Genomic DNA, 12,455 nt, shown 5'->3' on the forward strand with positions numbered 1-12,455 from the left:
CCATCCTGAGATGAAATGTTAATTTTGATAGTTTGGTGACCACTAGCAATTGAAAAATCCCTAAAAAAAAGTCCCTACATATCCGGAAGAACAAAGATCAGAATTGTTCAAGCAGTGGTACTTTGAGAAATTCCCTATGGAATTGGACTTTGAAGAAGCAGGGCATGAAAAACGTGGACGCTTTTGAACCGCGCTGCTGGAGGAGACTTGAAGACAGCACGGTGGACGGGCAGGGAAACAAAGAGAAGGATCAAATCAAAGCAGAACCCTCAGCAGAAAATGGCGAGACTGGTGCTATCAAGCTTTGGAAACCTTTACAAATATCTTTATTGATTTAGCTGACGCTGTTCTCCAAAGCATCTTACAATTATTTACCCATTTTTACTGGAAGAAATTCAGTACCTTGGAAGTCAAACCTGGTCGCTTGGAGTGCAAAGTGGCAGCTCTAACAACTATGCCACCTACAGTGGAAGAAAGCAATGATCTCACAGCCAATGATATGAAATATGATGCATGATGCGAAGTTTGAGTCCTCTTGAAATGGTTGGAAGCGTTTGTGTCATCAAGGGTCTCGGAGCTGGAGGAAAAAGAAGAGGATAACCAGCGACCGCATGGACCAATTCGATCATGCTGACAGTGGACACACAGCCTTCAACCCCAAGGGGAGATCTGGAGGAGAAAACAATCTTGAGGGATCTATTTACTTGACCCACAGGACTCCGCATCAGACCGACGGGCCTTACCAACAAGAACTGACCATTAAATTCTCTGAATTGTATGATGTTTGGAAAGGAAATGATCAGCAAAGGCCATCTTCCTGAAATCCATCCAAGAGGTGTGTCCGTAGGTGACGTAAGCAGACATGACCACGGTTTTTGGTCGGGGAGAAAAATAGCATCCTAAGAAAAGTAATTTACTTTACACCAGAAAGTCGAGGGAGGCCAGCCAGTATTAGAGTGAGGTACCTTCTCTAAAGTGAGATCGTATGAATGGCAAAATCATTGAAAGTCCCTTTGGAGGAATGTGTCAGTTAAATGAATAAATGCAAAGAAAAGCCGCAGCTGTTACACATGAAAGATGCTATGAAGACCTTGCAGTTTCCACACTGCCCTCGACGAAGCCGTTTGTGGTACTGCCGTGCTCCGTTTGTGGTTCGGCTAAGGGTTCTGCGACTGGAGTCCCTTGACATCTGTCCATGTGGACATATTGATTCAACAGTCGGGTGTGTGAATGTTAATGAAGTGCCCTTTTTTTGGAGGCGAGGGAGGGGGGCTCTGGCTTTTCCCGAAGAGGCGATAATACATGCAGAGGTTATTCTGAATTAAGTGTCTCAATGAAGTCCTCCCAGGTTCTCGGCAGAGAACTGTCAGCGCGGGGACACGTTGAAAGGGTGAGGCCTCGCTCGCACTGGCTGTCACAGTGAAATAAAAGGCTTAGACACAGAGGTCTGACAGCCCAGGCTCCCACCCAGACTGGCTGCCTGGCTCCCTCTTATCAGCCTGTGTCACCGTCCTCAGCCTTGGGGGACGCTGTCCCGAAGCGCTGCTTCTCCTTCACTGAACCCACAGCGTGTTCCAAACACTGCTCTCCCTCCTCTTCCTCGCATCAGGTTCTGCTTCTCGGTGTCCCCCTGCGACCCCCTAATCCCCCTCCTTGCCCCCGCCAGAGTCCGTCTCCACCGGTTCCGTGATTTTCTGCACTAGAAACTCAAAGCTCTCTCGCTGCGGGGCCGAGCGGGAGCGCACACCTTCTGCCGCAGCCGCACACGGCGGAGCGGCGACCGGACTGCTGAGGAACGGAGAAGGCAACACGCTGGTGACAATCAGTCGTTGCAAATCTCTGTAGGAAGGAAGTTGTCATGATGCAAAATTATCATTTAAAAACACACACACACAAAAAAAAAAAACACATTTAATGATTTCCCACTAAGCTTTACAAATAGAAATAATTTACAACAATATGAAAATGATTATGGCGCTTTATGACAAATAAGCATTTCTTAATGCTTTTTTATGGCACTTCAGGAGAAGAAATCATTACATTTATTTAGCAGACACTTTTCTCCAAAGCAGCTTCCAATAAACTCTATGTAGTGTTATGAGCCCACACACCTTATTCACCGTGGTGACTTACACTGCTAGATACACTACTTACACTGGGTCACTCATCCATACTTCAGTGGAACACACACACAACCTCTCTCTGTCACTCACACACTATGGCTGAACCTGAACAGCATGTCTTTGGAGTGTGGGAGGAAACCAGAGCACCTGAAAGAAATCCACACAGACATGGGGACAACATACAACCTCCACACAGACTGAGCAGGGACCAAATCCATGTCCTCTCACACCACCCAGGCTGTGTAAGACAGCAGTGCTACTCGCTGTGCCGCCTTGCCACCTGTTTATAACAAATACTATAACTAAATGCAGTATGTTGTCATTCTGATATTTGTCTATTTGGCTGGCATGGCAGCCTTGCTACATGTGCCTCTGAAAGAAGATGTCATTTATATTTACTCGTTTAGCTGATACTTTTCAATTAAAGTTATTTGCTAGGTTTATACAGGTGGATAATTTTCTCTGGACCAATTTAGGGTAAGTACCTCACTCAAGTGTATTATAGTAGGAGACGGAATTCAAATCTGGGATCCTTGGGTCTAAAGATAGCAGCTGTACCCCCTAAGCTACGGTTTGAAAGATAAGTAGCTCGTTAGGTTCTGGGGACAGTGTCCATGTGGAGTCTGAATGCAGTGCAGGTTGTTGTGTACATATGGCCTAATCGAAGACCGTGTCAGAGTTAAGCACCACTTTGAATCCCACATTTGCTGACTCGATGATGAGCATAACGATGTGTAGTGTACCAATTACTTAATTATAACTGTTAGCGCAGTGCTTAGACTTGCAAGTTCAAATCCCACTGCTGACTGTAGTACCCATGAGCGAGGTCCTTACCCTAAATTGCTCCAGTAAAATAATCCAGCTGTATAAATGGGTAAATAATGGTTGGAAGATTAACATTGTAAGTTGCTTTTGGAGAAAAGTGCCAGCTAAATAAATAAAGGTAATGGGATGAAAAACCATACTGGACTTGAGCATCACATCAAACATCACTTGACGGTTTTCTAAAATTTTTCTTTGCTACCTGTTCTTCCATTCCCAGCCTGTAGATATCAGTAAAGGGCATCAAGACAGAATAACACACACATTTCCTGAACCGCTTGTCCCATACGGGGTTACGGAGAACCAGAGCCTAGCCCGGCAACTCGGGGCGTAAGGGATACACCCCAGATGAGACACCAGTCCATCGCAAGGCACCTCAAGCAGGACTCGAACCCCAGACCCACCAGAGAGGAGGACCTGGTCCAACCCACTGCACCACCACACCTCCCCGGTGGAATAACACTGCAGGACCAAATTAACTGAACTTCCACAATATTTACAGCTTGCAGTTCTGGTGGTCTGGTGGCACAGCGCCTGAATAGTGTGAGAGGATGTGGGTTCAAGCCCTGCTCAGTCTGTGTGGAGTTTGCATGTTCTCCCTGTGTCTGTGTGGGTTTCTTCTGGGTGCTCTGGTTTCCTCCCACAGTCCAAAGAGATGCTGTTCAGGTTCACTCATACTTGTGAGTGACAGAGAGAGTGTGTCTGTTTCACTGATGTATGGATGAGTGACCCAGTGTAAGTAGTGTATCTAGCAGTGTGAGTCACCTTGGTGAATAAGGTGTGTGGGCTGGTAACACTACATGGAGTTCACTGGAAGTCGCTTTGGAGAAAAGCATCTGCTAAATAAATGTAACTGAACTTCCATAGTATTTACAACTTTTTTCTAGCGTTGCTGAATATTGGTCAATAACTAGATGACAAACATTGCATATGATAAGATAAATACGAATACATGTTATTTTATTTATTACACTTATATCTGGAATTTTTACAAACCCTAATCCTCGAAAAAAATTAAGAACCATCTTTTTTTAAGTTTTACTGATTGTGATTTCGAGGTAAAAGCTAATTTCAGGTTACAGGTAAAATGACTTATGGACAGACTTACGTTCCTAATTGTGTTTGCATGCTCAGGCATTAGCATAGGTGTGTTTGGGTCAGAAGAATAAGAGCCCTTTCCTCTTCCACCTGCAGATTCCGCGACTGGAAACCATCGACATCCGTTCCTACGTTTATGCAGATTTTGGCTGTCAGGCCCACAAGTGCAGAGGAAACAGGATGAAGACGAAGGTCTTTCCAAATGAACTATGAAGCTTAAATCTGCAATATATGCGGACGTTGCTGTAAATTAAGTGTAAATCGAAAGAGCTGTTGGATGGGATTTGAACTTTGGATGTGATGACTAAACTGCTAAGTGACTCAGACCAGAACGGCCTGTTGTTTTGACAAAGCCAGTTATCCACACTTTTGTGATCATGCCTAACGATCCTGAACAGTTTTTTTTTTTTTCTCATCCAGAGAGGCACAGATGGTTCTGAGATGTTTCTGCAGTTCAGGGATTGGAGCTCCTTGCAGTGCCACAACAATGGGGATCACCCCGAGGCTGGAGGAGAAGAGGGTAAGACACACAAAGCTTTTCCAGCACACCTTAAGTGTCAAAGCAGACATCCCATCCCATAATGCCATGAAATCTCCACATCACTATTGGCATGTAAAGTGAACACACACTTTACACACTTGACAGCTGCTGTTCCCCCAAAAACACACACAGCAGCTGCGAGAGGCTTCAGTCCAGCGGATGGAGAACAAGCTCCGATCTCGTTGCGGTTTTAATGCAGCTCAGCTATGTTTGTATGAGCGTGTGTGTATATGGGGACAGTCAGCGAAAAGTGTCACTTGTGTGACTTCCTGCTCTTATTGTTGAAAAGAGCTCATCAGTTCCAGGTCTGCACAAGCCTAGCGGTAACGACTATGTCATGTTTACATACATGGGTGCAGTGAAATAGAGCAGTGAGGCCCAGTGGCCTAATGGATAAGGCATCAGCCTCCGGAGCTGGGGATTGTGGGTTCGAGTCCCACCTGGGTCAACTCAGAGATTGTTATTCTGATTCATTTGAATTGAATGCATAAACTGTTGCTGACTCCCTTAGCCTCCAAGGCACTTTAGAGAACAGGATCAGCAGCTCACAGAAATATAAGTAGAGTGGGGTTGCTGCCTCTGTGTTAGAGGACTTTACTCCATGTAGATGTTCCAGCTTCCTCAGAAAGAACTGAAGGTAGAGGGTTTAGGTGAAGTGGTCACTCTCAGTTGGTGTAAGATGAAACAAACTGGCATGTCCAGGTACGATGTGTCTCGCTCTGCATCTCCTGGGATCAACTCCATGCCATCGCAATCCTGTTTAGCCAAGCGGTTTGTCAAAATGGACCATTTAGGAGTCATTTTGAATGAAGATACATGGTAACATCACTGGGCTGATTGGCAAGTGTCAAACCTCTGCACTATCTGTCCAGTTATGGGATTTGGCCTTGAGACAGGAAAAGGCATCACTTTAATTTCAGTCAGCGTGAAAATTAATTTCCTTTGCCCACCTGCGCCGGCCTGTACCTGTGAAACCTGGCGGATCCGGGTTCTGGGGCTCCCGAGACATTCATACCGAGACGGGTTCAGACAAAGACCCACAGCTGGCTCTACCAGACCTGCCCCATGGTGTCCCGCCACAGTCCTTCTTGGCTCTCGACGCAAATGAATCACCAACATGACAGTTAAAAGATATGAGTTTCACAGAAGTGTTGTTACAACAAGTCTGAGTTGGGGCCAAGTACTTGGTCGGCTCCCCTGATGCACCCTGGGAAGGAGAAAAACACACAGCTGCTGCACAACAAATGGTCACATGGTTACTCATTAGAGGAGCCATGCAAGCGCTGCTGAAGAAATGGGTCTGTCCACAGTTTTCAGCCACAGATTTATGATCTCGTGGAAGGTGGTCTGTTACAGGCGGCTGTTTCACTGAATATTTCCGTATCTCTGATGTCGACAACGTTTCCACAACAACCCATGAAAGCGAAACCACAAAACTACGGTTCTGATCCGGCTCAGTCTGTCTGGAGTTTGCTTGTTCTCCTTGCGTTCAAACAGATGCCTTCCAGGTGCTCTGGTTTCCTCCCACACTCCAAAGACATGTCCGTCGGGCGGATTAGTGTCTCTAAATTTCTCCCTGTGTGCTACCGAGTGCGTGTTAAACCGCCGTGCTGCGTAGATGGACAGACAGACTGCAATGCGAAGCGTCACCATTGCAGAGTCACTTTGGCTGAAGATATCGCCAGACTACAAGACAATAATTATGAAATTATCAATATTCAAAACAGTAGAATGTTCCTATTTCATTTCAGCTGGCCTGCATCTAGCAATTTTGTCCTTCCTGGAAGAAAATATAGATTGCGCTGTAAAAATGTGCTGCACAGGTGCGACGAAACTCTCCGAAAAGGCAAAAAAAGAGAAAAGAGAAATGATGACCCCATCTGCTCTTCGTGAGGACTAACCATGATGCTCTTGGGCAGTTCACAGCTCATAAACACACAGGTCAGAGCAATCAGGGCCGGGATGTAACTCAGAGGCAGAATTATGATTACATATTTCATAGTATTTGACGATCCCATTTCACGATGCTTACAGACTGCTTGGTCAAAGTCATTTTGACCGAACTACTTTAAACGCTTCGCTTATAGGACTCGAAGCATCTCTGCTGTAAGCCCTTGTTGGTGTCTCTGCGGTTTATATTTCAAAGACATTTTGCTTTAGTTCTGATGAAGCTGAAGCAGGAGGGCTTTTAAATTTGAAACCCTTCTTTTTTGATTGTTTTCCCTGCCGTTTCCCAGCCTGCACCTGGCGCTCTGCGAAAGGAGCCTTGCGATGTTTTCATGTGTTCTTCCCAGCTTATGCAAAGGGTTCACAGACACACACACACACACACACACACACACACACACACGCTCAAGCTGCACAGAGAGCAGACAGCGGTGAGAACACACCCCGAGGAGCCGCTGTCACTCGACCACGCCTGACGACTCTCCCGGGGAGCCTCGCTTCCCTCTCTGCCCGTCTGCCTCGCGTTCCACTGTCTGGCTGCCGTCGGCATGGAAACGCAGCTTCCGCGGTCCTCCCGCAGCTCTCCCCGGCTCAGCGGGAGGATCCGGTCCGGCGACCGCCTGGCCAAGGGGCTGATGCCGGCCTCCGTTCCCTCCCGGAGCTCCCCGACCCCCAGGGGGAAGACTCGGAATGGAGAGCAGAGAGGGACTTTGTTAGCGTCTCCTTAATTACAGCCGCAGCTCCTTTAAGAAAGGAATTAAAAAGCGACCTGGAACATTAGATCAAGGCATCGAAGCTCCCGCTGCCGAGAATTTACGAAGTGCGTCCTGCGCCGAGGATGACGGCTGCGACATTCAAGCGAGCCGTTATTGGGGTTAAAGGTGTATCTTTGTTTTGTGCTGATAAAAGCACAACGAGGAAGAGCTCATTAAGACTAAGAGGGAGTCTCATTTGTTAACTGCATAAATGTTTGCCGCGGTACCGGCACGGTACCGATGGATGTGCAGCAACCGAGGCCTGAGCTGCATCAGCTGCACCCAGTGAGCAATATACACATGAAAATATGAACCTTGTTAACTGGTAACAGCAGGAGGAGGAATGGGAGGGTGCAGGAGGACCACGTTTAGACATCGATGTGGCAGCAGGTGGCGCTGTGATTAGAGCCACTGCCTTTCAGTGGGAGGAGCCAAGCTGGAATCCCTGTTCCTGCTGTAGCACCCTTGATCAAGGTACTTATCCTTCACTGATACAGTAAAACTTACCCAGCTGTGTAAATGGGTAAACAGTTATAAGTAGCTTAGTGTACAAACACTGTATATGAAGAAAAGCATCAGCTTAAAATATTTATTTTACAATAATAAATTAAAAATTCACATTAATTATTATTACATTTATTTGTTTAGCAGATGCTTTTCCCAGAAGTAATTCCTAATGAAATCTGTGTAGTGCTATCAGCCCACACACCTTATTCACCACGGTGACTTACACTGCTAGATACACTACTTACACCGGGTCACTCATCCACACATCAGCGGAACGCACACACACTCTCTGTGAACCTGAACAGCATGTTTTTTGGACTGTGGGAGGAAACCAGAGCACCCAGAGGAACTCACTGAAACACAAGGAGAACATGCAAACTCCACACAGACTGAGCGGGGATCAAACCCACATCCTCTCACACCACCCAGGCGCTGAGAGACATCAGCACAACTCACTGTGCCACCATGTTGCCTGCTGACAATTAATAATGAATAATTATTTAATAGGTAAACATCAAAATTATTGCACTGTAATAATAATTTTTATTCAAATGAATTACAATTAGATACATTTTTATTAGAATTCTAATAATTTTTACTGGAATTTTTATTACAGTGACATGGAAACTATGAACAGTATTACGTTTCTAAGTAAGAATCAGCACAAAAACCTGTGACCCCACCCTGTTCTGTTGGGATGAACCCTGGAATGTGTGCGCGCGTGTGCGTGTGTGTCTGTGTGTGTCTGTGTGTGTCTTTGTGTGTCTTTGTGTGGCAGCTGTGACAATTGCCGTTCATCCGTGCCGAACACCGACTCTCCCCTCCGCTCCTCATGTCAAGGACACCCGAGATGGCAAGGATCAAAAACGTCAGCCCGGCATAGGGAATTCTGGGAGTGTAGGAGGACAGCAAGCCCCCCCCCACCCCCCATCACCCCCCCATCATGAGAAGAACCACCGGCTGTATCCAGGCTGCCAGTTCCCCTGGTATTTGCATGAAATGTGAAATGAAGAACGTGCAAAGGAGGAGAGGAGTGTGCTCTGCGTACTCAGGTGAACATATACGGTGCGCAAAAGGCAAGACGGCGGCGACAGCAGATGTGGACCGCTGAACCAGGAGCTGAAGCAGGAGTGCACGTCCGCGCCCAAGGATGCTGGATGACAGCAGCGCTTCCGTGAGTGGGGGGGGCGAAGAGGGAGCTCTACAAAGGGTTCAAAGACGAGACACACAGCTCCATTTGCCCCACTTTATTAGGTGTAGCTGTGCCCAACCCCCCCCGGAAGCTCCTGCGCTGTCCCCAGGGCTGGCCCCTGCATCTCCAGGTCATATTTTATTAATACCTAAATTTTGATGTTAATATTTCATACCTTCGAGCACTTCAGAGGAATCAATACTTTGCATATGTTCATCCGTCCGTTATCAAGGTGCACGGTCATTGTGGTCCAGAGCCTATCCTGGAAGCATAGGACGTGAGGCAGGGCACACCCTGAGTGGGAAGCCACTCCATCGCAGGGCAATTGCGCACACTCATTAACGATCTCTTTTACACACACACACACACACACACACACACACACACACACACACATACACACAAACATAGATGCACTCACAAAAACTACAGGCTATTTACAGTTACCAATAAACCTGAAGCTCATCTTTGCACTGCGGGAGGAAACCAGAGCACCCGGAGGTAACCCTCGCAAACGCATACCCGACATCCTCGCTCAAACACCCCATGACTCGCTTTCCCAAGATGCACTGCTTTTCGGTTTTCATTCCTGACTGTAGCGGATCGTTTTTAATTACGTTTCTGGACCAGTTTTCGAGGTTTCACAATTAGAGCAGTACATTTACAGGGGCCTGTTTCCAGAGTGCACTGAAAGCTTATGCAACGATTATCCTGACGTTTTCATTTAATTTTGCCCACTTATAAGCATAATGGGCCCATGTGAGTAATATCCTGATTCAATAATGGATTCCCGCTGTCAGCCGAGCTGGTCTGCAGGAGCCGCCGAATTAGTTGTTCTCCCAACCAGTCTTCCTCGGCTGACTTCCTGGCGCTCGTGCTCTTCTGTGATTATTTTTCGATGAGTGTGTGCGTGTGTGTGTGTGTGTTTGTGAGAGAGAGATAGAGAGAGACAAAAGGCACATCCCGCTGCATGTTCTGCCGGAGACCAAAATCAATTGATTTCCCAGAAATGCCCATATCGGATAGCGATGTTCCGGAGGGGCCAAAATAAGAGCTTGACCTGAGTATGGTTTCCCTCTGTTTGGGCTTTTCTCATGAGTCACCCCCTACACCGCCCCGCCTTGAGAACCTAGTGGGGTGGGGGTGATGGGGGGGGTCACTGCCAGGGCAATTTCCCCCTGGATGGCACATCTAATTAAATAATACAGTCATTAATAGCACACAGTTGTTACAGTTATCTATTTGTAGCTCTATGCTGACCTCCTGGAATGATGTCGCTGCTTGAATAAACTGACAAGCCCAACTTTTGCATATTCTAACAATATTATTACACTTTAATATGGATCAGCCATAATAGCTAAAAATCCCAATAAAATGATGTGACCACATAGTTATGAGATATCAGTGGCGCTTAACTGAAAGTGAACGATGCTGATAGGTTGTGCAGAGATAAAAGAGAGAAACAGTGTGGGAAAAAAAGTGTTTTGAAAAATGTCGGGGGGGTATTAGTTACATTTTTGTAGTAATACACAAACAGGAGTGGATGAGATGGTGAATGTAACACATAATAAGAACATTTAGCTGATCTCACCCTGCACTGTGTCAAATGAGTTTATACCTGCTCTTGGTCACATGTTTGTGTCAGCAGCCCCCTCCCTGCAGCTGCTCCCTCGTCTCCATGGAGACAGAAGTACACGTCCCTCTTGAAATCAGACTTCTTTGTGTCCCTTGCTTGTGTACTGACACCTTACCTTAACCGCCAAGATGGAGGAGCTAAGTGTTCTGCAGCACTGCAATGCAAGCCATGAGAACACTCGTGCGTGCGTGTGTGTGTGTGTGTGTGTGTGTGTGTGTGTGTGTTTGCGCGTTTGGAGAAATATGTCTACAAAGACAGCGAACTGAAAAATAAATGCGCTGCTGAAATCTCCACAAGGTTTGAAAAAATGCTTCTTATTCAACTTACATTTTTAAATTTTGTAGGGGTTGGGGTAAAGAATTATTTATTGCCTTCGCAGTTAATGCGAAGACCCCATAATGATATGGAAAAAAGAAAACGTGTGTGTGTGTTCGTGCTTGGTTTGCTAAACTTCTAGGATGTTTTTGAGGAAAATTAATCTGCAAGGATAGTAAACCGAGAAATTTAATCTGTGTTGAGATCAAATGTATTTTAATGCATTTATTTAGCTCATGCTTTCTTCCAAAGCTACTCATAATTATTTAAACATTTTTACAGTGGGATCATTTTTACTGTATTAGTTTAGGGTAAGTACCTTGATTAAGGATGGTATTGCAGGAGTTGGAATTTCAAACCTCAGTCTTTTGGATCAAGAGGACAAACTACGACATAACTTATTGCTCCCGCTGAGTATTTGAACCTTTTTTATTAATAATGAGTGAGCGATACCGTACTATTCACAAACGGAAAAGAATCCTAAAACAACTGGAATCTGAAAACTGGTCAACGTTCCCAGTCACTAATGCTCATCTACTATTTACTTAAAAAAAATATGTCATTCTTACTCTACATCATGTTTTCTGGGCCAGTTCTTCCAGAAATTTGGAAGGAAAAGGCAGACATTTGGTTTGCACTCTACCTTTTAACTCTTTCGTTGCCATGACATGTATGTCATGAACAGACACAAGGGCTGGAGCTCCAGCAGCTCCCCGAGGTTCTCAAAATCATTAACATCAACGGTTCACTGATTCAGACTCGACGCCCACGTGCTCCCAACCCGACGGTTTCAGCCGAAACATGTCGGTGTTACTCTATCCAGTAAAAGTTCCTGGGTACGACAGAATCGCTGTCGGGGATCACAAATACCAGGTTGCAACAGTTTATGACAACTGTCACAGCCTGTTATGAAGAAAGAGGTGGGTGATATGTAACACAAGGCGAGGTGTAATACTGTCAGGTGTGTATACAGTAACCCTCCTTAAAAGCCTTAGTGTACTAGTGCTGCGGTTATGACATCAGAGCTCAGGGTTTGAGAGTGGGGTTCAGTTCTCGCTTGTGTTTCCACCATGGATGCTGCTCTATTCTCAGAAGAGGGTGTGATGACCTGTATCTCACTGATGATGATCAGTGATTAGTTTATATGATGACAGAGTCCTGACTGGTTATGCTTTAAACGATGGGCAAAGAAATATAACCTTAACACCTAGAGGACCTGATTACTCCCTACACCCCAGGAGGATCTCTGGGCTCCTCTATTTCTGGCTGCTTGGTGGTCCCTCTCAGAAGAGGCACAGAATCTAAAGCTAATAGGTTCTCAGTTTCAGCCCTGTTGTGGTGTAATTTATGTTTATAAAGTGCTCTTTTCATCAGAGTGACACAGTGCTGAACAAGGTTGTAGCATTAAACAAGGTTACTGGAAATTATGTAAAATTACAGAAATGACAGATATAATTAACTATGAAGTTAGCCAGGCAGCGACAGTGGAGAGGAAATAAAAAAAAAAAACTCCCAATCA

The 12,455-nt window shown here is 45.7% G+C and overlaps 1 non-coding gene across 1 annotated transcript; it reads left to right on the forward strand.

Annotated features, from left to right (window-relative positions):
• Positions 1 to 4,959: 4,959 nt before the first annotated feature.
• Positions 4,960 to 5,032, forward strand: trnar-ccg (transfer RNA arginine (anticodon CCG)). Its single transcript has one exon. It is a non-coding gene; the product is annotated as a tRNA-Arg (tRNA).
• Positions 5,033 to 12,455: the final 7,423 nt, after the last annotated feature.

The sequence above is a fragment of the Scleropages formosus genome, chromosome 9 (assembly GCF_900964775.1).
Source record: "Scleropages formosus chromosome 9, fSclFor1.1, whole genome shotgun sequence".
NCBI classification, from domain to species: Eukaryota; Metazoa; Chordata; class Actinopteri; order Osteoglossiformes; family Osteoglossidae; genus Scleropages; species Scleropages formosus.